Source organism: Passer domesticus, chromosome 3 (genome assembly GCF_036417665.1).
Source record: "Passer domesticus isolate bPasDom1 chromosome 3, bPasDom1.hap1, whole genome shotgun sequence".
Taxonomy (NCBI): Eukaryota; Metazoa; Chordata; class Aves; order Passeriformes; family Passeridae; genus Passer; species Passer domesticus.
In genome coordinates, this window is record NC_087476.1 from 56043107 (window position 1) to 56068485 (window position 25379).

The window sequence follows — 25379 nt, forward strand, 5'->3', positions numbered from 1 at the left end:
TTTCTACTGCTCCCTGCAACTGTTTATTACAACGAAATTTGAAGCATTGGAAAGGGTTTCCAGAATGCAAGGAAGATGCTTGCAGAAGAATATCTTAACATCAAAAATACATTCCCAAACAGAAGTGACTATTGAGTTGATTTAGGAAATTCTGAGTTCCTTGAATGCTCCTTACATTTTTCAGTGTACCACTGCAAAATAGTGGTGGTAATAATTTTTACTTGGTGGTAGCCATTAAAACCAATTCTAGGCTAGAGAGGAAGAAGACAAGGTTCGCTGTCCAATGGATAAAAATTCCAATGACTGCAGTAAAGTACAGATACTGATAATGTGTATTAGTGTCTGGAGAAAGGCAGCCATGATATCTATCCTGGTAAGATAACAGTTGTGTTCCACTCTGCAGCTTGAACCCATTTAACTTATGTCATAGGAAAAGGTACAGAGAGCAGTCTGTAAGACAGCAGAGGAGACATACACACTGCAAAGCACTTTATTGTAAAACACATAGCAGGAAAGTCCACTGTTGCCCTGAAGCTATAAATTCTGTTCAGCAGACATGCTATCAGAGAATTATTTTGAAAACTAACTTGGGTAAAAACTCTCACTGGTTGGCTAAAAGCTTTGGTCAACCTAAAGAAATAGAAATTATGAGGACTTTGCTCTTACTAGAAGTACTGAGGTAAACTTCTTCATAGCTGGAAGCCTTGCAGATTGGATTGACTGGAATCTGTACTGATAAATATTGGTAAAACTTTGCATGTCAGGACTGACACATTCACACACAGCACAGGAGAGCTGTGAGTAGATCTAGAAAAATGATGGGAAAAGAGAGGGAAGAGTATTTTCTGAGGAGCAGGATGCTGTCAGTTCATCCAGTGTTGTGAAGGAGAAGTGGTTCCCTTTCTTGACATCCTCTCTCATTATGCTGAGACTGTATCTCAGCGTAAATCTGGAGATTATGAAAAAAACCCATTTCTTAATATTATTTCCTTTTTGTTTTATTCTTTTCTTTAGAAGTTCTTTCACCTGCGCTATCTTTTATTGAAATTTGAGTTTGTCTGCTCCTTCTCATTCTGCCACTCATCTGAACTTTTTAAACCAGCCTTGTTTACCACTAAACCTCCCTGGGCAATGCGAGGAAGGTGTTTGTAGCCTTCAAAAAGTCCTTTATTCATGTTGCACCTGCAAAAGTCACAAAAGGAAATAATGAGCAATTTGTTCACATGAATTTCTACAAAAATGCCATCCACCAGTGTGCTTCTAAGAGAGCAGACTTTTCTAACAGCTTTAATTGCACAGCATAAAGAATTTACTGCAAAGAAAAAGAGACTCTCAGAAGGTTGCTTTTTCACCACAGAGTATTCAAGTTCTTCTGAAGACCGCATATAACTTACTAGAAAGCTTAGAAATACTTTATTATTTTCTTTTCAGAAGTGTAAAAAAATATTCTAAAGTACATATATGGACTGAACACAGATTTACTGCCACTGGCTCTTTGTAAGGCAGCCGGAATGAGGCTGCTCGCGTACATAAATGAGTCCAGCTGGTACATTTACTGGCAGCTTTATAAGAACACCTCCAGAACTGCTGAATGCTTATGAAAGGTAGGGTATCAAACAAACTAGACTGGACATGTGGGCCAGTTGATGGGCAAGGCACTATAAACCTATCCATAACTAGTGCAGCTGTGACTATAAAACTTTTCAGAAAACCCCCCAAAAATCAGACACACAAACATTTAATGAATTTCAAATGAAAAACCTGGAATGCTTAGAGGGATTATGTAATGATTTTTGGGGAGTTCATTATAGGTCACACTTAAAACAAGAAGTGAGGTTTAGAAGTCAATATATTTTGTTGCTTCCTTTAATCAGGCTCAATTAAAATTTCCCAGCAACAATTAACTTTCTATTTTTAAAATCACATTTCAGAGTGCAGCCTGGTATTAATATCCAGCAAAACAAGGGGACCTCTTTAATATTGCTGCCAAGAGAGTGGTAGCATTGTGGTTCAAAGGCAAGCTTTACGTATTTGCGTTAAACAGAGAAAGCAAAGCCATTTGCCTCATGTGTAATAAAAGCCTATCTGAAATTTATTCTTCCTCTAGCAGTGAAGTGCCTACATCTGGTCACTGCAGTGCCCCTCAATGAAAGTTTATGTCCTCAGGATCAATTGTTTAATTTATTTACTTTTCTCTCACCCCAAGCATAAGCCATTGGTAGTCAAACCCTGAGGACTGATTGCAATATGTTATCATCTGCACCTTTCCTTTACATGAACAGGCAAATGGGAACTCATTATTTTATAGACATAGCAAGGTATTTGTACAGATGCCTGTTGTGAGTGCACAGTAGTAGGATCTCTTCAAGTTCTGAAAGAACCAAGTAAACTTTATGAATATAAACTATAACATAAACTATATGGTCTAGGACATATCTGACCATAGACCTCAGACTGGTTCAAAGATAGTGAGCAAAAATGGGAAATACTTCCCATCAAAGCTCCAGAGAAAACATTTCAGTATAGTAGCTGTGGACAAACAGGACTTTGTAGCAGTATGTGCACACAAGATTTATTTCTAGCACAGTTCTTGGGCAATGGCTCTGAAGAATATCACAGTGATTACAACCTGCACAGCATCCTTGCTTTGCTTAACACACCTTCTTTAGGATGGAGAATTTTCCCATTGCCTTTTGCTCCTTGGGATGCTAAACACCCCAGTCAGGCCCCATATTCAGGGCAGCTCAGGGGCCATCATGTCTGTGATCATGAGATCCTGTCCTCCATACTAGCCCGAGCTGTGAAAAGCACTGGTTGTGCAGGCAGATACAAGGTATGTTTGTAGCTCTTTGGAAAACTGCCAGAGCCCATGTTTCTGAGGGACTCATAGCCTAAGTCTCCAAAGAGTTTGGAAGCTACTTCGCAATTCCTGAGATGGTACTGCTGAGACAGATGAAATTCCTCTGGGGACTGTCATTAAGATAAAAATGTTCTGCAAATGGAATCTGGCTAGAGCAGACAAGTCAAGTCTCTATAAAAAAAGGGAGAGAACTCTTTTGGAGGATCTTTCTGACTGTGTTACATTATGAGAAATGGCTGCATTTCATTCTGATCTGAAATGTTCTCTTAATACAGCCTCAGGCACATCTGTGTGAAGAATGAAGACAGGGCATATCTGCTAGCAGTGTGCTGGTGATCAGGCACCATGCAGAGCATCTTCTCCGTGCACAGTTCAGCTGCTCACACCTATTACAAGCCAGACATTTTTCACACAATAAAGTTGTCTAGAGACAAAAAGTTTGAGGCTATCAAGTCATATTAAGAATATCTTCTTCAGCAAGAATGAAGTGCTCACTTTTTATTACACTGACGTGTTGCAATCATCAGCCTCCTAACCAGGGTAGTAAAGCCAGGGGAGTAAAAATAGCTGAGAGGACTGCAGTTTCCCTGTTCTACACAGATTCAGTGGAATTAGTGAAATATAAAATAGTTGTCAGTTTGTTTTCTAAACAAACCCATTGGTAAACTACTCCCTGAAGTATGGTCATAGATCAATTGATCTCCTTCTTCAGCTTCTCAACTACTCAGCTATGACCTGCAAGGCTTCTTCTGTAACAAGCAAGTGCTGAGAAAATACACAAACTTCAAAAGCAACTCCTATTTGCCTAGACTTTTTAACCCTAATTTTCTTCTATTCCTGACATTCAGAAGTCTCTATTTTTATTATTCTCCTATTCTTATTGAACTGGATCAGCAGCAGAATAATACAATGCAACTCTGAGGGCGCTATGTTTATTTACGCTGGCTGTGGGGCTGGTCTCAAAGCATACAAATACCAAAAGATTTAACTCAGTAATCAATACTGCTACTAAGATCCTTCCCCTTGCCAGGGTTTTTTTACTCTGGCAGAAGAAAAAGAGAGGGAGGAAAGTGCATTGTTTACCTCAAACTACAGGCCAAATTCCAAATTTTCTTTTCCTGATGCTAAAGCATGAATTGTGAAGAATGAACAGTTTCACACAGGCTTGAAAAGGCTATTTCTAGCAGAACCCCAGCTCAGGAACTGTCAGAGTCAGACTATGTTAATTATTTCCCTTTAGCATTTTGAGTTTGGATTACAATTTCTTCTGCTTCAGCTGACAGACCATCTTAAAGTCCCATGCTGGATTAGTAGTGATAATCTTTCCTTCTTTGGATGAAGTCCACAGTGGTGGAAACAGGGCAGATCTCTTATCTCACATAGTCCCTGTCTAATTCGCCCTCAATACAGACATCTATTTATTTGCTCTCAAAACCAGGAGTCAAAAGCTGTGACTTGTCTTAAATACAGGACATGTTTGTTGGGAACTGCAAAACTTCTGGACAGTTTTAAAGATTATGTATAAACTAGATGGTGTGGCTTCAGATGGATTGGCATAATATTCTGCTTATTTACCCAGGTAACTTACCAACTTCCAAATATCTGCTTGTGGTTTTTATTCTGAGAATTTCTTCTGTCAATGACTTTGTTCCATCCTGTCAAACTTTTAGTCAAACAGATGAAATTGAAAGCAGCAACCCACTGACATAAGAGTGGACTGGACAATTCTGACTACTTGACAATTGGTGATTCAGTCAGCATGAGCTCTCTGAGTTCTTTGATCAACATAAGAATTAAAATGTTCTAGTGTAATTGCTAAGCACCATGAAACCAGCACACAGTGCATTTGCTCCCCTCCTTCCTGCTATCCTTTCACCACCTTAAGGCATGAAACACTGCTGCTTGAGTTGACACAAGCTGTAACAAGAGTAGTAGAATTATTTTGAAAGCTATCTAATGCATCACTCAGTATCTTTGTTAATGTTTGCTCTCTAGGTATGATGTCCTTAATAAAAATTTACCCACTCTAATTTGCCACCATCATATTTAATTGTGGGTGCAGAAAGGCCTTCAGTCTGCACCCTTTCTGATGGCTCTCAGAGATGTGGGAATACAATAAAGATACAGGAGTGTGGGCAACAGGAGCTGCAGTGTGAAGAACTAACACAGTGTTGTGCAGAAATATTTGCTAAAGAACAATGACCTGGATGCTGAGTAGACCATACAGTGATGTGGACCATGGCCAAACTTCAAACAAATGTGGTTAAGTATGGTGGAGGATGGTAGGACTGTCACCAGCCTCTGCATCTGACACCACTTCTGTGAAACCAAACACTTTAAGGAGAGTTTTTTCTCTATTTCTCCATTACTGGCACCAGAATACCCCTATGGCATGCTGGTAAGAGTTTTTTCTTCAAGTGAAATTTTAGAGGTCACTGTGCTGGCCAATCTCAGAGACCAGTCGAAGAATCTCTCCTGAGATATCTTTCCAAGTTATAACCTGGCTGGGTTTGTTTTGCACACATGAAAAATTTAGGTGCACATCTATTTGTATCACCCTGTAACAAGAGTAACTTGCTTGAGACTGACATTGATTGTGTTGGTACCATAAATATCTCAGCAAAATGACATTGCAAACCACACTACTACAACGTGGTTTGCTAATCCAGCAGTGTGTTTTTCTAACTCTGTGATTTATGTCAAGGTTGTATCAATCAAGGATTATAAATGCATAAATCTAATTGGTTTTGTGATTTGTTTTTGGAGAGTGCACTGAATACTAGCTGCAATAACACACTCCAGGCTACACATTTTCAGAGGCTTACTGAACTTATTACTCTTCTTGGGTGGTTAAAGTCAGTCAGTCATACAAATACCTTTATAACACTGCATAGAGAGGGCCATATTTTTATGGTATAGTATATGAAAGAGATAATTTCAACGGATAACGGCCTCCCACCACTTCATAAATGCTGAGACAAAATCAGGACTTTATTGAAAAAGGAAATTGATCTCAAGACAATATTCTATTGCAGTTGCTGAAGATCACAGATATGTTATTACAATAAGTTCAGCCTACTATATGACAAATGAAGGGGAGCTAGCTAGGTCTTGTGGCCTTAAATCTGCAGAAAGAAGCCTAGGAGATTGTATGTGTAAGTGCAACCAAAATGCTCAGCATACATAGGAAGGTGAAGAACACTGGTTCTGTGTTAATAAATACCCTGCCAAGGTGCTACTGCACTATCTTGTGTGCAGCTGAAGGAGGAAAGGCTAACAGGGCATTCGTTTCAGTGGGACAGGCAGACTAGATATAATGGATAAAGTATGAGATCTAGTAAAAAAAATGGAATTTTCTCCTTGGACCTTAACCTACATCCTTTGCTAGTTTCAGCTCTTGCAGATGCCTATTCATATGTTGTTTCTCAGAGATAATGACTGAACGTCAGACACAGGCAAAATCCTGTTTACACTCTATGCAGACACCCTCACACAGACGTGCATGGTTGTGCAGCACAGCTGGGCCAAGGCTTTACACCTCTGGCAGCCCCAGTCCTGCGTGTGGGCTGCAGGAGCCAGGCACACTTACTTTTGCTAACTTACTGTCTTCAGCTGCGCTGCCGCGCATGCCGTACAATTAGGGGCAAATCAATCTCAGAAATACATATCTGATGATCTCCTCCTCCTGAGAAAGAGGAAGGAGTGTAAGAACTGTTGCATTGGATCTGAGGGTTGGGTCTGGCCATGATCCCTGACAGGTGCTCAGCAGATGCCAGCGTACCACGGTTGGCAGATGTGGGCTAATCTCTACTCCACACGCATTAGGCCTCATCCTGATCTCAGGCTTAAACTCTGAATCAAGAGGTTTAATGGCTGGATTGCTTCCAGTGAGCCAGTATTATTTATGTAACTGAATTGGGGTTTGTCCACACAGCAAGATGAAAGCAGGAGGGCATCCTGTTTTGGAAGCACTGGGTTAGCCCTGGGACTGCAGCCAGGTCAACCCTGTATACCAAATGGGCTAGACAGCTGAGTCAGGCCCTGACCCTGAAAAATAGTGTGTTTAAAGCAATCCCACTGAATTTTCCCAAGGAACTGGAGTGTGTCCATGATATTTCCAGTGTTTTAGCACTCTGGCCAGCTCAGAGTATGATGCATGTAAATGGCAGGAGCCCTTCCAGTGCCTGGTGCCAGGAACCTCCCTGGCCTCATGCCCCTGCTCCCCGCAGGACAGCAGCTGTGCCTCACCAGCCTTGCCTCCACTGGTGCACTTCCTGCTGGATCCAGACTGCAGGGAGGGACAGGACCTGCCAGATTTCCTTGACAAAAAAGCCCGTGTCTGGAGTATGCAAGGTGTCCAGCACAAGCTTTAGAACTGATCCAGTCTAACCCTGCAATGCATACAGTGATAAGACTTAGAAGGTTGTTTTGCCAGGTTTAGGTAATCAATTATCTTGTTGGGAGAAGTCCAACTAGACAGGTGTTTATTAATACTAGAGCCATACTTTCTCAGGGCATTTGATCTCATCAGCTCCTGATGTTGGCTCCTTAGCAAAGGCAATTGTCAGCTGACATCCTTTGTTTGGCACATGAATCTCTTGCATTTCTCCCTGCTCACAGGTGCTAAAATTAAACAGAAATGGTAAAGTAGGGTTTACAAGGTTGTCCACGCTGGGCAGAGGGAAAACTGTGTGAGGTTGACCTCATTTTCCATTCCAAACACTCAGAGGCATGACTGGGATGTGCACCTGGGGTGGCAGATACTAGGGGGAACACGGATGAGGGGATCCCTAACTTCTAGTGGCATAGCAGGATTACAGGCCTTGGAGACTCCTTTTCAACCTTGTTGGATTTGATAGAAGTGTCATTTTAAGATGATGTTTGGAAAGGCCCATGAAAAGAGCTTAAAACTGTAAGATACGGGGGGAACAGGAAGTATAGCCACTCGCAACTCAAAGTGGCAAAGATTTATCTGTGTGTTTGGTTTTACACATGTGATCAAGAGGCTGGGGAGAGACTGGTGGACTTTGAAGGATTTTGAATCAGATGCATGAATGTTTCAAGCATCCAAATGTGACAGGTATGGAGTCATAAATATATGCCTTTTTTTTTTCTTTATTTTTTCAGAACTTGGTATGAACAAACAAAATTCTTGTTCCTGTACCCTGTATCTATTTTACCAAATTAACCCTTTAGGAATTTTTTATGGTTGCTGTTCTCCAGTAATAAAACTGTTCTGCTATCAATATGTATTCAAAGACAACTCCCTTTAGGCTACCCAGATTTTTTGTGGTTTTTTGAAACATGCCACAGTGTTAAGATGCTATTCTTAACATACATGCTATATATGAAACATATGGATCCTTGAGGAATTTGTCCTTATGTCTTCCTTCTTGTCTAGTTGAGGTATTATTGAATGCTTACAACCCATGTTTATTGCTGTAATTAAGTGGAATTTAGAGTGGCTTTCAGGGTGATTAATGGTAGAAATAGATATTTTGTCAACACAAAGGAGAGTACTGGAATAGTTTGGTGGTTTGGGTTTGTTGGGTTGGTTTTTTTATCATTATGGCATTCAATTTTGCAAAATTTAAAAGTTATTTCCAGAGAGATAGAATGGAGGGAAGAACAGAAATATGTTTGTGCCTTTGGAGGAAAAATATTTTTTATTCATGATGTAATAGCTTAGTGAAACTTCATCATAGGTCAAAGTTTAAGGAGAGCTCTTAAAGGATAAAAAATTTTCAGGCAATGTGCATCCTGGAGCACTGCTGGAGGGATGCCAGTCACCTCAGCTGCTCACTGCCAGTGCAAAGCCCACCTAGGCTTGGTGAAGTCAGAGATTTCAGCATGGGATAGTTACTTGGTGTGACATTCAGTGACCAGAGATGCTGGTGCCTTTCGGTAGGTGTGTGACTCACCAACTCTTTGCCTGTCATTGCCATGTTTGGTGAAAGCCTGAGCCCCACAGGCTTGAAGCTAGACCCTAAAGGGTGAAGGAAGTGAGCCCCTCTTCCTCCAAATAGCAGCCAGTGTGTGAATTACCAGAGGTGTAAGGCAGGTGGGAAAAACCAAAAATGCCAAACAAACAAAAAACAAAAAAAGAAAGAAAGAAAAAAAAATCACTGTTTTCCATGCACAGAGTGACTTCTAGCACACTAATCCTGAGTGCACAGTTGTATACCTGCATTATAACACAAGAAGTCCCTTCTCTCAAGTACGTGTTTCACAGCCTTCAAGAGGAGACTAGCTCTGTAACCTAGAAGTCTGCAGCCATGAACCTATTCTGCAAACCTTAGGAGAAGGTTGTGAAATTCTCCCCCTTTCATGGCTGCAAACACGGCAGACATTTGTACATCTGTGAAAAAAATCCTTTGGATTTCTTTATGTATTCAGAACCTGTAGATCCTTTATTCTGCTCTTAAAACAAGGTCAATAGAAGAAATGAAAATGATAGGTGTACTCATCTGTTCCTTGTGTTGTTAGTCTTCTTCTCTTTTCTACCAGATCTCACTGCAGAACTGATATCTGGCTCAACAACTTGACAAATCTGCTTTCCTAGCTACTGTGTTTGGTGTATTGGCTATGTGATAATATTTTTTCTTTGTAAATCTCATACAAATTGACTCCATTGTAGTATCAGAAAAAATGTCTGCAACGCTTTCACTGACACAGGAAACTTCCACAAGACCTTTCATAAACAAGGAAATTAACTGTAATTTTTAAGTATGAGCCTTTTGTGAGATTACTTTTTTCTGACTTCATTCTGACACTGCTTCTAAAGTATCTCATTTATCACTATCCAGGTAGAAATATTCTTTTTGTGTGTGTTGTTTTACAGTGATATATGTATAGACATAAATAATTTCAGGAGCCAAAAAATGCCAGGAAAATTATTACTTCCAGTGCTAGTGTTGAAACAGTGCCAAGCCTAAAGTTTTGTAAATTAGGCTGTAAGTGTGAAATCCCTCCAGCTGTTAAAAGTATTCCATATCTAATTATATGCACAGTTTTTCAGACCATTCTCTCCATTTGGATAATCCTGAAATTACATACTATATGCCTGGAAGTGAGGACCACATGTGTTCTGTGAAAACATCCAAAACATAAAGAAAGCAAATAGTCAAAATAGATAAGCCACATTTTTGTATGGTTTTGTATGGTTTTGTCAGTGTTTTCCTATGTGGCTTTCTTTGTTTTCAAAACATTTCTTTCTAAACACCATTTACTGTAATGTGCCACCCTGTCATTCCAGATGCTGCCAATAGTTATATGTAAGGAAGTGACTATTTTTTAAACCTATTTGTACAGGAGGCTAAAACAACAGCTGCATGAGAGCAGAAAAGCACCAAAAGAAGAGGAAATTTTTTTGTAGTCACTGTTTCAGCCTTCAGAAACCAACTGTGAAAGCTCTTTGTGAGCACCAAATAGCACAGTCAGAAAGGGAGTAAGCTGTCCATTTTGTGGAATAACTTAATCAGACTGATGGGAATTGTGTTTTTTAAAATTAGTTACAAAGCTTTCTGGTTGTATCTGACCCTCTGCATTTTCATATTACAACAAAACTTATTAACGTCTTTGTCACTCATTAGCAAAGATACTCAGTGCCAACCTAAACATTTGCAAACTTCTCTGGATTGATCCAAAACTAAAGCTGCCACCAATTAGAACTGAGCATGCCCTTGCAGTACCAAACACCACCTCTGAGCTAATACCCAGACCCTGGGGAAATTACTTCCTTTTCCCATGGAAAATGGCCTCCGTTTGCGGCCACTCACACGGGTGGACACTGGGGTGCCAACCTAAAAATTTTCAAACTTCACTGGATTTCTCCAGAACTAAAGATGCCAGCAATTATGGCATAATGGCAATTATGGTAGTTATGCCAGCAATCTCCTGAATAGGAGCCTAGTGACAGAAGTATTAAATAAAAACTAAGTCCTACACCTTAAAAAGAGCAAAATGTTGTCAATACAGGGAAGATGCAAAAACCATTTGCCTTCAAAAACATTTGTCACCATACTTTCATTGTTTTCTTCTGGCTACCTTATAGTTCTATGCATTCTCTAGGAAGAAACTTAGGTGTGTATGTATATATGAGGCTTATATGTGTGTATGTATATATGAGGCTTTATTTATTCCTTTGTTGTGCATCTGAAATTTTCTGAGACAAATATGTGTTCTTCAAGACCATGGTTCCTGTTGAAGACTCTTCCTGTGTCACTTTTGGTTTGAACATACATTGCATACATATTTTAGTAATTTTAACTAAAAGCAAACAAACAGGAAAAAAGTAAGCAATTTACCCAATATATTGTCCCATATGAAAAATATAATTTTCATTCAAAGGTCCTTTGAAAAACAACCCTGTGGTTGACAGCACATACAGTTGGCAGCCTGGACTGTCTCTCCTATTTTGCAATTTAAATAGCTCTGGAGTTAAATGCATTGAATTCAAAATACTGATGAAGGACTGATTAAGTCACCCAAGTAAAGTTGCACTACCTTGCAAGGTAAACTGCTTTATTACGAATACACCTAGCAGGGCTGGCACCCCAGCATCAAACTCATGGAAAATTCCACAATGTATTACAAGCAGGGATAGCTTTTCACTCCTTTAACTAGGTCCATTCTCTGCAGGAAAGAGGGACTGCCTGTCCCCAACAAGGACTCTTGTCCCACTGCGGTTTCCTTCGGTGACCTGTGGTATGCCCAGGTCACAGAAAGAGCATGGATGAGAGACAGCCTGTGGTGTCAGCAGGGACTCCAGAGGCACAAGGGACAGAGACTGTAAATTCTGGGGAATGTACCTGAGAACACAGGAATGCTCAGTTTTTATTTTATGAAAGACAAGTATAGATATTTAGCTCAAAAAGGCTTTGAAAATCAATGTAGATAGTAAGAAAAAGCAGTGAGATTTTTCAAGTTGCTAAAGGAAAGAGCTCTGTACAGCATATCTTCTCTCCATATCATGGTCTGGTCTGTGCTGTTCCCATGGACTGCTGCTCTCCTCCTCGCTGGGGTCTGCACCATCTGGAGCCATGCCAGACAAACCTGAAGATATTCTGAAGCTCAGTGAAAAGCATGGTGGCTACCTGCACTCCTAATATATGTTAAGCAGACTGGAAAGCATTTTGAATTTTCCAGAACTTTCTGCCTCTGGCAAGGCCAGGAACTGTCATGACTAATATTATTTGGAAATCTCTGATCTGCAAAAGCAGGGCTCACCACAACCAGAAAGCAGAGCAGTGTTAAGAGTTGTAGGAGCAGAAAACACTTTTACAACCTTCCATGACACATCTATGGGTTTGCACATAGCCAAGGTTGTAGCTAAGTCAGAATTATTGATGTGCCTACACATGTGAACAAATGGAAAAGTTTTGAGGGTTGAAATGTTCTGAAGTAAAAACATTTGGCACATTGACCCAAGGGTCCATTTATTATTCAGCTTCTTCTGTACTACCAAGTGTGACATTGAGTTGAAAATAAAATTCTGAATAATTTGTTCACCCTGGACTTTATTTTATCTTTTGCTGCACTGTAGTAACTTTTGAGCAATCCTGTTGATGAGTCTTTTTAATGCTCAGAACACTGCAGAAGTGACCTAGCTGTTTTCAACAAGACCAAATTGTTCTCAAGAAGATCTCATGGTAATTAGCATATTTTTGTGAAAGATTTCATTGTTAATTCATTTTGAGATTGAAAATTTTCAAGTAATAAATTAAAAGAACTGGACATAGAAATGTTGTTCTTATTTTAATGATCTTACCCTAATTTAGAATATCCCACCCATGTTTTTACATGTAGTCACATTGTTTATTTTGCTTTCCATGATTCCCATTCATTTTAAAAAAAGAAACAAAAAACCAAAACCCGAAGACATCATCAGCATATGCATCTTGACTGCAAAACCACAGCATTCCAGGCAAATCCAGTGGTGTAGTCCTGCCAGAGGGCCTCAGGAGTGCACGTGTATGCCATGTAGTCAACAAAAAATCACTGCAGATTTCATACAAATGAAATTTGCATGGTTGTTGATGATCAGCTCTATCTAACACATGGTATATTTAGTAGTTTTGGTCACTAATCTATGAAAAAGATTGTTGGAAGGGTTTGTTGGTTGTTTTGATTCAATTCCAATACATAAGAACATCTTTGTTTTGCTGCTGCTGTGGTTAATCATTGCCATATTGTAGGATTTCCTTGATTGGTTTATATGTATTACATTTCAGTTTTCTAATTCTAAGGGGGTGTTTTATTTATTTTCTTGCCACAAACAATAAACACCCATTATATGTGTAGATAAGGAGAACTGTACAGGACAAAACCCTGCTGTAAACCAACAGTGAAATAAAAGAGCATAGAGATGCTGTGCCAAATAAACTAAGGTGATGCCTTAAGACTTAATGCACAGGAGCTGGGGCAGTTAGGCACATTAATGTTTTAATCTGATCAAGCTCCCATCCAAAAGCTGTGTTTTAAAACCCTGGCAAAATGATTCAGGGTATTTTTGCCAGACAAAGTATCAGGCCTTCAGCATTAAAATGAGTCCGCCATTTACAGCATGCTATGTCAACAAAAGTCTTCCATGAGACCTAAATAAACCAGGGATGTCGGCAGGAGCAGGAGAAATACAAAAACATCTGCTGGGCTGTCAGGGAAGTTCGAAACTAGCTAGGTTGCTCTTCACCCATTCACTGCCACAAATGGAAAAATTGACATTTCCTTGGATCAAATTCCTTTCATTTCAGATATTAATCTTTATATTCCAGTATATAAAGTATAAAATCAAAAATGACTTTTTGTGGCAAAACTCAAAAGCACATGTATCTTATCATTCACTTTGGAATAAAAATGTTTTTAAAATCAGCACATTCCTCAGAAACTTTTGATCTTGACAGAGCAGCATATCTATTAAAAAATTTATAGCAAAACCCACTATGTAGCTATGTATAGCCAGAATAAAAATTCATTTGACTTTGCCTTTTGCCACGCATGTAAATATTTTTCCTTTCTGTAGCATATGTTTATGCCACTTTCTTTACATTTGAAAGTGTTACATCCCAGTCCTGCCACTTGCTCTGTGTGAGCATGTTATTGCACCTATGTATCCTTTGAAGTCATGCCTGTTTAGTAGATTAGTCAAGCATATGTGACAAATAGATTTTCTTTGTGAAATATATTATCTAATAAATCTTTGATATACGACAAAATTATTGGTGTGTTTCTGGTTGCCTTCAGTCTTCCTTTGAGATCAGAAAAGGAATGTTGTGATAAAATAATCAATCAAATACATCATAACTTTTCTATCAAACTTTAATGTTTCAAGTGTGTATTAACCTCTACTACAGTAAAGGAAACAAAAAATCTTTTCCCAGATTTTATAAAATTACTTTCAGCACCAAAGAACTGCAGCCATCTAAATCTTACAAGTCCATTTTTCATGGGCAATGAAAGTGTAATTGCTGCAACGTTTACATATTTGGCAACTGCCACAGTGAGTCCTTAAAGCTCCAGAAAATGGATAATGTAGAAGTTCTGAAAAAGAACATAACTAATCATAGGATAAACAAAACTATAAAACTACTTCTCTCAATTTGAAACATGGCAGTTAACTTTAAAGGGAAAAGAAAGGCAGGAATTTATTCTGTATGTAGTGATGATATTCATATAGAGAAGATTCTGTATAGCTTCTATGAAATAAGTTCTGTTGGTGCCAATATGTTCTATATGCCCTTAATTCAATGAAGTTCTTGTTTCTTTGAAAATTTTCCTTTTCTTACATGAAAAGTAAAGAGCTATAGCAAACTTGGAGACAACAGCACAGTCCTTCCTCTGAGGCTTACAAGCATCAAGTTGACAGGAGACATCAGGACCTCGCAGATGCTTTATAATGCTAGAAACTGGGAACAACTTTCTTGTTCCTAGCTGCATTCAGTTCAACAAGTCCTGCCCCAAGTCTGTACAAGAGGTGTAGATGAAGTCCAAGGTGCTGAGCACATGTTCCCCTGAGAGTCATGTCCCCTCCTGTCACACAAGGCTGCCCCAAAACTCCTTCTGTGCATCACATGGTCTGGAGTTAGTTCCTCACCTGTTGCTGAGTGTATGTAGAATTGGACATGTGGGGCAGATATTGACTCTCTTCACTCAAGGCACCAGAGTTCACTGTGTACATCTAAGCTGTTTAATGTCCTCATAAAGGAGGCTTGATATGGCCAGCTAAGAGCTGGGTTGTGTCAGCATTAGAAAATAAATTGAAGTATCTTCTTGCAAGAGAAGCAGACTGTGAGAACAAAGCAGTTTTGGTGCTCAGCCCCCAGCATCAGTACTGCATGCTCACATGATTCACTTCAAAACCACACTGCTGCCTGCAACTAAAATGCTGATGTAGGCACAGTCTCGACCAGCCAACTTTCATAAGTCTAAAATGCATCAGGTAAATCTTGACCAATGAACATAAATTTGGACCTTACCCAAACACCTGTCTCTTCATGGATGCATTTTGAGACAATCCAAGCTGAAGGAAAAGAACATAATTCTTTTCTTATGTTCAGTTGCAGCAGTTGAATGGCCTGTCCTTGTCTTAATCAGCTGAGGGGAGGTAGAAGCCATGTATATTTTTGGGGGACCTTCAATGCCATCAATATTCCTGATGGTGAAAGAAAAGCAATGGGGAACTAAACAGACCATGCAAAAATAAAAATCTATTAGAAATGCAGCATTTCTAGTACCTGTTCTTACAAATCATCTGAGGAGAGAAGAAAATTTACATTTAAAATTACATATGGAGCACAAGTACTTAATATATAGGACAGTGTACTCTCCGAGTAAACCATGGAGTTGAGCTTAAGTTGCATAAACCCTTGAAGTGTCAGCTTTAATTTCATATTCATCCTTCTCCACTGAATAAGACATCTTAATGTAAGTACAGAGAAGCTGTGAAAAACAGTTTGTTGGAAGAGACAGGCAGTTAAGGCAGTGATATGCAGCCTTTATCTGGCTAAACTGTACTTTCTAAGCCTATATGCCAGCAACTCCCTTGGAAACTGTGCATACATTTGTGTGTATGCCTGCACAGCCATGTGTAACAGAGCCCTGGAGATTGGATTACATCTGCACATCCTTATCTGTCTGCCATTGCTTCTGCATCTTCAGAGTAGGAAAATGTATTCTTGTATCTCTTTCTAGTATAATTTGCAGGTCTGCTCGGTCATAGGAGAAGGGCTTTGGTTCCACTTAAATAATAATTTTTTAATTAGAAAAAAAATCTCTGAGCATGATTTCATCTGCTCTAGCAGGCAGATCAGCTATTTATACAGGCAGACATACGTTTCCCTTTATCTAATGAGTATGCCATGTTGTGGTCTCTAGCTGCATGGCCCAAGATTCTTTGAAGCCAAGGGAAAGACATTTGCTCATTTGGCAGCAGCAGGATCAGGCTAAGACATAAAAATTGTGTAAAAAGGCCTTTCCTGTAGAATTCCTGGTTTCGTCTGAAGGAAGTAGTGCTAAATATTTCACAAGAAAGCCTGATCCTGCAATCTAATTTTAGACATGATGTAATAGGAGCATGTACTAAACAACAGGAGAGAAGGAGGGGAATTAAGGACAAGGATAGAAGTAATAAAAGCATGTCTTTCTCCAGCCTTGTTATTTGTGCATATTGGTAGCTCTGCTGAATGGGAAGATATAGTTATTAACTTATTTGTTTAGGACTTATTTTGTCTTATGTTGTGATAATACACGGAGACTATGCCTGCTCTTGTGAAACTTATTTTGTCCTTTCCTGAAAGACAGTTTCTGTACAGGTATAATAAATAATATGTACAATGTGTACAATTTTCTGGACATTGGTGCTGACTCCCTCTGCCAGGCTCTGTGCAGCACCCACCACCCAACAATATTTGCTTCATGTACATGGCAGATAAAGAGCAGTAGGCAGAGTGGGACCAAGCTTTTGAGAGAGCTTTTTTCTCCTCTCCCATAGCAGGTCACAAAGCACAGCCTTCAGCCTAGTCCTGGAGGTGGGTACTGGGAGCAGTGGTTGCAGAGGACCTCACAGAAGGCCTGAGCTGGCTGGGAAGAGGGTAGGGTGTGGAAAATGCAGGCATTTGGGGTGCAAAAACACAGCACCAGCACCCTTGGTGACCAGTAAGACCACTGTTTTCATGTCTGCTACAAGTCTCTGTTTCCATGGCTTTGGGGTGAATAAAGCCAGTTTCCACTTGCAAAATAAACCAGTTCTTTCTTTAAATGAGCCTGTGTTCCCTGCCCACACCTACAGCAAGTGTGTGTGCTGGATTAAGCATGGTTCTCGTAATGTGGGAGATGCTGCTTTGCACAGAAATCCATGGAATGGCATTCTTTCTTCAAGTGAATTTTGCAGTTCTCTGCAAGCCAAATCAAACATTAATAACATTCAATCAGCATTTCCATATGTAGATATTTTTTATCAAACCACAGTCTTTTTCACTGTATTTTTCAGTATTGCTTTGGTCTCTTGCACATATTATATATTGACCAAAGTAAATAGAAGCGTAGCTTTATGAAACATTGCTTCACATTTATGGGTATTTTTAAAAGTTTCTGATTTTGTTACTCTTGCCAGTACCAGTAAATGTGTTTGAAGTCCTTCACATGTTGCTTTGTTTATAGTAGAAACACCACATCTCCCTATTAAAAAAAAAATTAAAAAATAAAAAAGAAACTGAAGTTTTATTAAATAAAAGGATTCAGAAGACTCAGTTGCTCCAAAACATTTGTGTGCAGGAAAAAAGTTTGTGTCCATTTTCGTTAATGATCTCATGAGTTTTACAAGTTAAAACTGAAAGCAAAGAAACCAGGACTGATGCTTAACTGGCAAGAAGCCAGTACAATGAAATTAATAACATATGTTGAAGAACCCATTTGTAACAATTTTTCCATTAAAAAAAAAAGTGGCAGCTTAAAACCACTGACAAGACTGTCTTTTCTTTTTTTCTTTCTTTCTCTTCTTCCCTTCCCCCTTTTCCTTCACTACATAGGACACTTTGGCTTGTATCCAAGCGTGCAGTACCAAACTCGTCTCAGAGCTCAGATTAATGCTTTATGCAATTTTAAGTGATCCCCCTGCAGCTGCTGCTCAGGGAAATATTGTACTGGACGTGTTTGCTCTGAGGAACCGGTGGCAAAACCACAGATGCAGCAGCCATCCCTTGGCAAGTAACAGATGTGGTGTAGGCTGTGTTCAGCCCATCCTCGGCACTTACCTTACTCCTGAGCAATGTGTGGGGCACTGACCCAGCTCACTGCCGTCCATGCACAAACTCAGCCTTAAAGCCCTTGGCTTGTGAGGTTTTTGCCTTGATTGTTCTCTTGTCACATGCAAGCAAATCTTATTTATTGATACCTGAAGTTAAGGTTGAGAAGTGAGGACCTTGGCCTAAAGAAGGCTGCCTCTGTCATTACCATCTGGTATTACCTCCCTGTATTTTTATCCTCCTTCTCAGGCATTGTGTGTTTTCATTGCTGTTGGGTTTGGTTTCTTTCCTCACTCCCTCTAGAGACTGTGTTGTATGTCCTTTTGGGGAACACAATCCCTCTTGCTAAGTCCCCCATCACATTTTCTATGTGAAACTCCAGGCACAGGCTTCCTGGCCATGCTGGGATTCTCCCATAAAGAGTCTTGAGTGCCTTCAACAGGAAGCACGAGCACAAATTGTTTGGTCACTAGAGCTGAAGGGAGGAAAGCATTGTGATTTGAGAAATCACTGCTTGGCATAGGGGAGACACCTTGGGTTTTCAAACTGGTCAAGGGAGTTGGGGAGGTTCTTTAAGGGTACCCTGGTGGTTTATAACAAGGGCACAGGGAATTACAGGAGAATTCCCAGCTGTGGGAGTGCATTGAGATGCCTGGAGATAAGTGGGGTATTGGGAAGTGAGTGAGCTCATAAGATAAGGAAGTTAATGAACCTGTAGATGTCCAACAGGTTGGAGGCATTGAATGACACTGAAGATTATTTGGGAAGTGAAGGCTTCATCCCAATGGCGACACAAAGAAGTCAAAATAAGGAAAAAGAGAGTTAAAATTGCCAGATACTATAAATAAATTAAAGCTTTCAAGGCAATTAGTGTTCACAGTGGGCTGGGAAAATAAGTTAAAGCCTTTGTAATACTGAACTGCATTCTTCTTTGTATAATTTCACTGACTTAATTGGCTTGTACAGGGTGGTACTATTTTGAATTTGGCCCAAAAATCAAAATAAAGTTAAATGCAGCTATCATGCTGTGCCTAGACTTGGAAAGAAATTGCAAGGATTGTGAATAGGAAAATCTTCAGTCATCAGTTCATTGTATGACTTCAGTAGAAAAGGAAAACAGGTGTAGCAGAGTGGGGAAAGAAGACTGACTGTATGAATGAGGAGAGAAATCCAAATTAGTTCCAGTGTTTGGAGACTGTATGAGGTGCTAGCTCCATTTCCTCTACAAAACCGGACATTTTGGGTCTTCTCACAGAAAGCATACCATTACTCTGGAGATGGAACAACACTTGGAAAACACTGGAGACTAAAGTCTGTTTTCCACTGGAGAAGGAAAAACAAGATAACAGTGTGCAGTATTTCTATATTTTCATGTGTTATAGTGTCTAGGCATAGAAAATCACCTTCTATTCACTGTGACTTACCACACATATTCAGGTTTAAGCCATATTCCTATTAATTTTCACCTCCTTTTTTATTTCATGGGTTTATTTCTGAATCTCTTATTCTGTCTTAATCTAATGTCTGACTTTAGGAGTCTTTTTTCCAAGTTTCAGCAGTAAGTTGAACAAACCACACTTCTAGGTGCATTACTTTATCTAAATTGTAAGAAGCTCTGTGAAATCAAAAAAGAATAGTGGCTGAAATCTGGACCTAATTCAAGTCAATAACTAAAACCTCACTGACTGCAACGTAGTCAAAATGTTGTGTATGTGGTGAATTATTAATGAGAGCTCAGCTCAGTCATTATCTGTTCTCGTGTCCTTCAGCTGGTCACAGAAAGTGCAGGCACCACACTTGCTTCCTAACAATTGACTCCAAAGTTAAATTAACCCAACTCTTAAAAAGAGCTCTGTAGAGCAGCCTTTTCATTTTCAGAGTAGCTAACCTGATGAAAATGAAACTGAGGCTTCATTACATTAGTTTACTTTTTACTTTGGCAATTTTAATGCCTCTTTTTTTCCCTTTGCTTGAAAAATGCATAGCATTAACTTATATTCACAGATTTGCAAATCTCTCCTTTTCTATAACCATTAAAACAGTTTTTCTTAGACTTCTGCACATTACATAAAACTGTTTTTACAACAGTAATTTATTAGGTTAAGTTGGAGAGCTTTTACTGCTCTTTATATAAAAAGACTGGGCTGATTTTGGATCTCTTTAATGTGGCCCTTTAGATGTAGTAGCTCTGACATTAGAACTTTCTGGGAATGAATGCCCAGTAGCCTGGTAATATGCAAAATATGCTAAAGAAGCACCATTCCCTTCAGGATAAAAGGGCACTGTTTTCATTCATTACTGTACTATGTATAGGAGTAAAAATGCCACTGCGAATGTCCACAGAAAAAGGGTGTGATGCCTAAAAGACAATTTTTGTGGCCTTCTGTGCTGAGATGAATCTGCAGGCTACAGTAAAAAGGCTGAGTCAAAGTGGAGAAGTATCTGCTGAGCAGAAAGGCTGACTAGATTGCCTTTAACAATGAGGCTGGCATAAACCTTTTTCCTTTTAGGAATTTCTAATATATTCCAGTACCTAACTTTCTTTGTCTTTCAGTCGTTTGTGGGGTTGTATTTTAAAGTTGGGTCAGTGAGGTGATACTAGTTCAAAAGAGGGCCTAAATTTTAAAGTTTACTGACCTGTACTTGACTCTAGTCAAGTACTCCCTGATCTTACGTTTTTGGGAATCTGTTTAACCTGGATTTCAAAGACACAATGTGCCATCACCTCCTGTCATGGAAAACAAATTCAGAGCTAAAGTTGTGCAGGGAGCTGGAAAATGCAAGCACGTAGCCATGTTTTCAGCTTTTGGTGTGGTGTGTGGAATGATTTAATGAGATGTTTGTGGGTTACTTTAGCTGGGGCTGAATTCTGGCTTGCACTTCTTTGTGGGCTGGCTTGTAAGTATGGAACCAAGCTGTCCAGAAGCAAAAGTCAGCACTGCACAGCATGCATGATCTAATATTAGACTCAAGTCATTTTAACTTTCACTGAACTCTGTTAACTATCCACTTCAGGGCAAAACTGCTATAAATAATACAATTTGCAAGGTGTAAATCAAAGTTACAAACACTCGTGTTAGCCATTCAACATAACAAGGAATCAACTGCTTCATCCTGTAGCTCACATGAATAACTAAATTACTTGGAATGCCCCTATGGTTCAGCTTTATGGATGAAGTTGCCTGACAGGTACTAAAAAACAAAATGAAGGATTGAGATAAAATATAAGTATACACATTCTCTCTGGGTTTAGAAATTGCTAAAACTATGAGAAGTGATAATTAACTTTATAAGCACTTCCCACAGTATTTCACAGTCTGTATTCAGTTTCTGTGTTATAGTAAGTCTTTCAATACAAAACATTTGATTTCTTTTAATTGGTAATTTATTTGCATTTAAAGTGAAATTCTTTACTTGAGTAATACACATCAACACATACTTCTGAAAAGTGAGTTACCCTTTAAAGAAGCACAGGAAGATTTATCACAGCAGTTGTGAATTTTTTACCTTTTAAAAATGAAAACATAAGGTGAGGGGTATTTTAACTAAACCAAAATTAAAAAACATGGCTACCTAAGTAGAAAAACACAATACATACTGAAAGAGAATGCCTAATTTAGGTTTTGTTTAGCTTTTTTTAGATCATGAAGTGCTTACATTAAATATATTTTCGCATCCTCTGAATTCCTTATGCAAGAATTCCTTGAAGAACCAACATGTGTTAACAAGGATATTACAAAACTATCACTTTAGTGCCTGAAATGCTAACTACTATTTCTCATGGAAAAGCCCCTCACAGTCATGGCAAGTGTCATCAATTTTATTTGATTCCCTCTCTTATAGTTTACATCAATAAAAGCTGTAGCTTTGCTTATGCTTTGTTCACATAGGTAGGCTGAGCTAATCATGTCTCCCAAAGGAGTGTCTTGCCTCCCCTCCCACTGTCACAGAAATTGGCCATCCATACAACCCTTGAATGTACTTGGGGTGACTTGTGAAGTTTCAGGTAATATTCAGACTTCTTGAATCCTAGAGCAGCAAAACAGGACAGGAAGAGGGAGTTCCATTTGACAGCTCTGTTGAACGTTACACAAGGATTTACGTGAAGAAAATATGTAACAAAAGAATAGTTTCTGAACTCAAAACCATGAAAAAAACAAATGTCAGAGCTTTTCTCATTTGCACCTTTGATGACATACAAAGACTTGTGGCACAGTTTCAATAAAGCACTTTGGCACATGGTCAGTTAGAAGGGGGCAAGTCCCTTGTGCTCAGCCAGACATTTGAGCGTATGCTTAACTTCAACCACATTAAATGGCTTCAGTGAAGTCGAGTGAAAGCAAAACGATTTAGAGTGAGACTTAAACTTCATGTTTCACAGATTGATAACATTTAAAGTCAGGAAGAATCATAATAGTCATTTAGCCTGACCTCCTACGGAATACAGAACCAAAGAGTTTTGCAGTGTTCCCAGTATGAAATCCATTGCTGCTGACTGAACTGTAACAGCGCTTTCAGAAAGACAAACAACTTTGATCTAGGAACTTCACAGGATACAGAATACATTGTATTCCAAGATAAGATTTTTTTAAAATGCTGTGAAGAATCTTCATTAAAAATAGCTGTGTCCTTGAATGCTGACCTAAATTTGGTGAGATCCAGCTTCCATCCATAATAACTTTTTCTGTTTAGTTAAAAAGATTCTCCCATTTTTTTTTCTACAGAAGTATCATCAGACCATCATTATTCAAATTTTAATCTGCACTTTTCAGTGATTAAGATTCTTTTTTCTCTTGTTTCTGTGGCTGAAGCTTTGTTTGAAACTCTCTTCTCAACATTTTTCAAATAGCCAACATCCTATTTAAGTGCCTCCACTCAGAAGTGGAGAGAGCTATGCCAATAATAATCTTACTAGTTTCAGTATTCCCCAGTAGTAAATGTCCTTTGTTTCTATCTAATAGTCTCCTCCCATATATACATCCAGAGCAGCATTTGCTGGCTCAGCCCCTCTGCTGCCCTGGGACCTCTTGTTCATCTGTTTGTACAGCAAAACCACCAAATCCTTTCCTGAGTCACTTTGTGCCTAAGGACTGTCAACCACTATGTAAAAACAATCTGTATTTTTCATTCTTAATGAGAGGTCTTTTAATGAAGGCCAGCATTTCATATAGCTTGTAACAGTGATATAGGTGAGGCCAACTTACAAATCAGCTCTTATTTCTGTGTGGTACTGGTATGTCTTCATCATTACACATATATTCCAATTTTGGTGTCATTTGCAATGATTTTATATTTTATTCTACATATATTTTAAAGAACTCGGTCCTATTGATTAACAAATTTATGCTACATTTAATCATTATTTATTAAGTATATTTGCTTTTTTGAGATGCATTGCCTACCAGAGGGGAGGAAAGAGAATAACATTAGCTATGCTCTTTGCATAGGAATAAAATTGACTGGTCAACCCTATTGAAAGAATGAGCAAAAAAAAAATGCACAATGAAAAGTAAACTAGACCATTAAAAAAATCTTTCTTATGAATTAATACTGTAGGTGGCAAATTTTTCATCCTGAACTTAGTTATTCTGCTTTAACATATTCTGCTTTAACAGTAACTATTTCCTTTGACTTTCATCACATGGCTTTCCATGAGAAAGTGAATTGGGTGACTGTGGGTGAGTTTTCCAGATTTAGGTACTTCATTTAATATCACTGAGGAGGCCTCTTAAAAATATGTGGAGATTAAAGTTTCGATTGATTTCACTGCAGATTGCTGATTGAAAAGAGACAATGGGACAATGTAGCACTGAGGCATTAATTTTAGCTTAAGAAATAGTTATGTCTCAATTGGTTAGTTTATAATTGCCTTTCTTAAATGTGATTATTTCCCAGCTGGCTGCTTTCCCCTTTCATTTTCTTTCGAAATTAGAACAATTGGCACAAGAAATGGAATGGACTCTTACATCATATGTGAAAAACAGGCTCAAGCCTGAGTGACTCAAGACTATTTATGCAATCCCTCTTTAACTGGTGAATATCATCACCATCAATATATGAACAGTAAAAGCTCATTTATGGTTGAGATATTTAGTAGAGCACCTTCTAAATACAACCCTGACACTTGAGAGAAAGGAGTTTTATAGTCCTTTAAGTCACTTGCCTCCTTGCACAATTTGCTTTTTCGCCTTGTGACTGAGTTTTCCATTTAAAAAACCTAAGAATAACATTCTTGCTTTCTTATATGAAATGCTTTGAAGTCTGTCATGGAAAAGTGCTTTGTCAAGCAGAATTATTATGCAGACCCCCTGTAGCTTCAGTTTTTTTAGAAGGTAATTTTAGTTTGGCTAAGGACACTTGTGCGACGACAGATCACGCTTTCCTCTGTTGGGCAGCTTCTGGCTATGTACCTCAGCCACACAGAGGGAAACTGGCCGAGGGGACTGGCAGACAGGTTTGTAATTTAAAAGATTAATTTAAACAGAGAAGCAGTCACTTATTTCCCTTTCCAGGAGGTCCAAAACTGAGTGCAAGGGACCATGACACGCTTGGCTTAGTTTTTGTACAAAACCCCCTCTATCCCTGAGTAGGTGTGTTTTCAAATAGTAATTATTATTCACTGTGGGGGAAGGAAGAAGTGTGAAGTAGATGAACACTGGAGACTCAAACAATGTCCAGAGAACTTTTATCACTGTAGGAGTGCAGGGTGGAAAGCAATAAAGGTTGAAATCCTCAAATTTTACATGAATTGTAACTTACCTTTATCACAATCACATAACCCCAAACTCCCTCCCTGCTTCCTGCTGTTACTACAGCCTCCAGGGCTTCAGTGGCCTTTGGGTCTTCTTTTTTCTTTCTTTCTTTTTTTTTTCTTTAAAAATATATATCTTAATGTGTTTTCTTTCTTTTTTAATAAAAATATCAAAGACATACTTATCAATGACTGAGGAGAGAGAGCTGCGGTGCAAGCTATTTTTTAACTGGAACACGCACCATGCTGTGACACACTCATCCAGCAGCAGAAGATTGATGGCTAGACATGTGGAGAGAACTGCCACTGATTGAAATCAGACAACTGCAAGCTGTGAGGGAGATCCAGGGGAAACCATTTTAACCACAGCAGTCCAGTCTTAGCACACTTGGACAGGGGCTTTCCTCTGTCTGATGTCTGCACTGCAGGACACAAAGATACTAGGCAGTACACTGAGGCCAAAGGCAAAAAATAAAACTATGACAACGTGGAAGATATATGTGAACATCTCTATCTATCTCACCTCAGC

General features: G+C 39.0%; 1 long non-coding RNA gene across 1 annotated transcript; it reads left to right on the forward strand.

Moving 5' to 3' along the window:
* The first annotated feature begins 7580 nt into the window (after window positions 1-7580).
* LOC135298103 (uncharacterized) lies at window positions 7581-13405 on the forward strand. Its single transcript, XR_010360077.1, has 3 exons — window positions 7581-7940; window positions 10172-10307; window positions 11501-13405. It is a non-coding gene; the product is annotated as an uncharacterized LOC135298103 (long non-coding RNA).
* Window positions 13406-25379: the final 11974 nt, after the last annotated feature.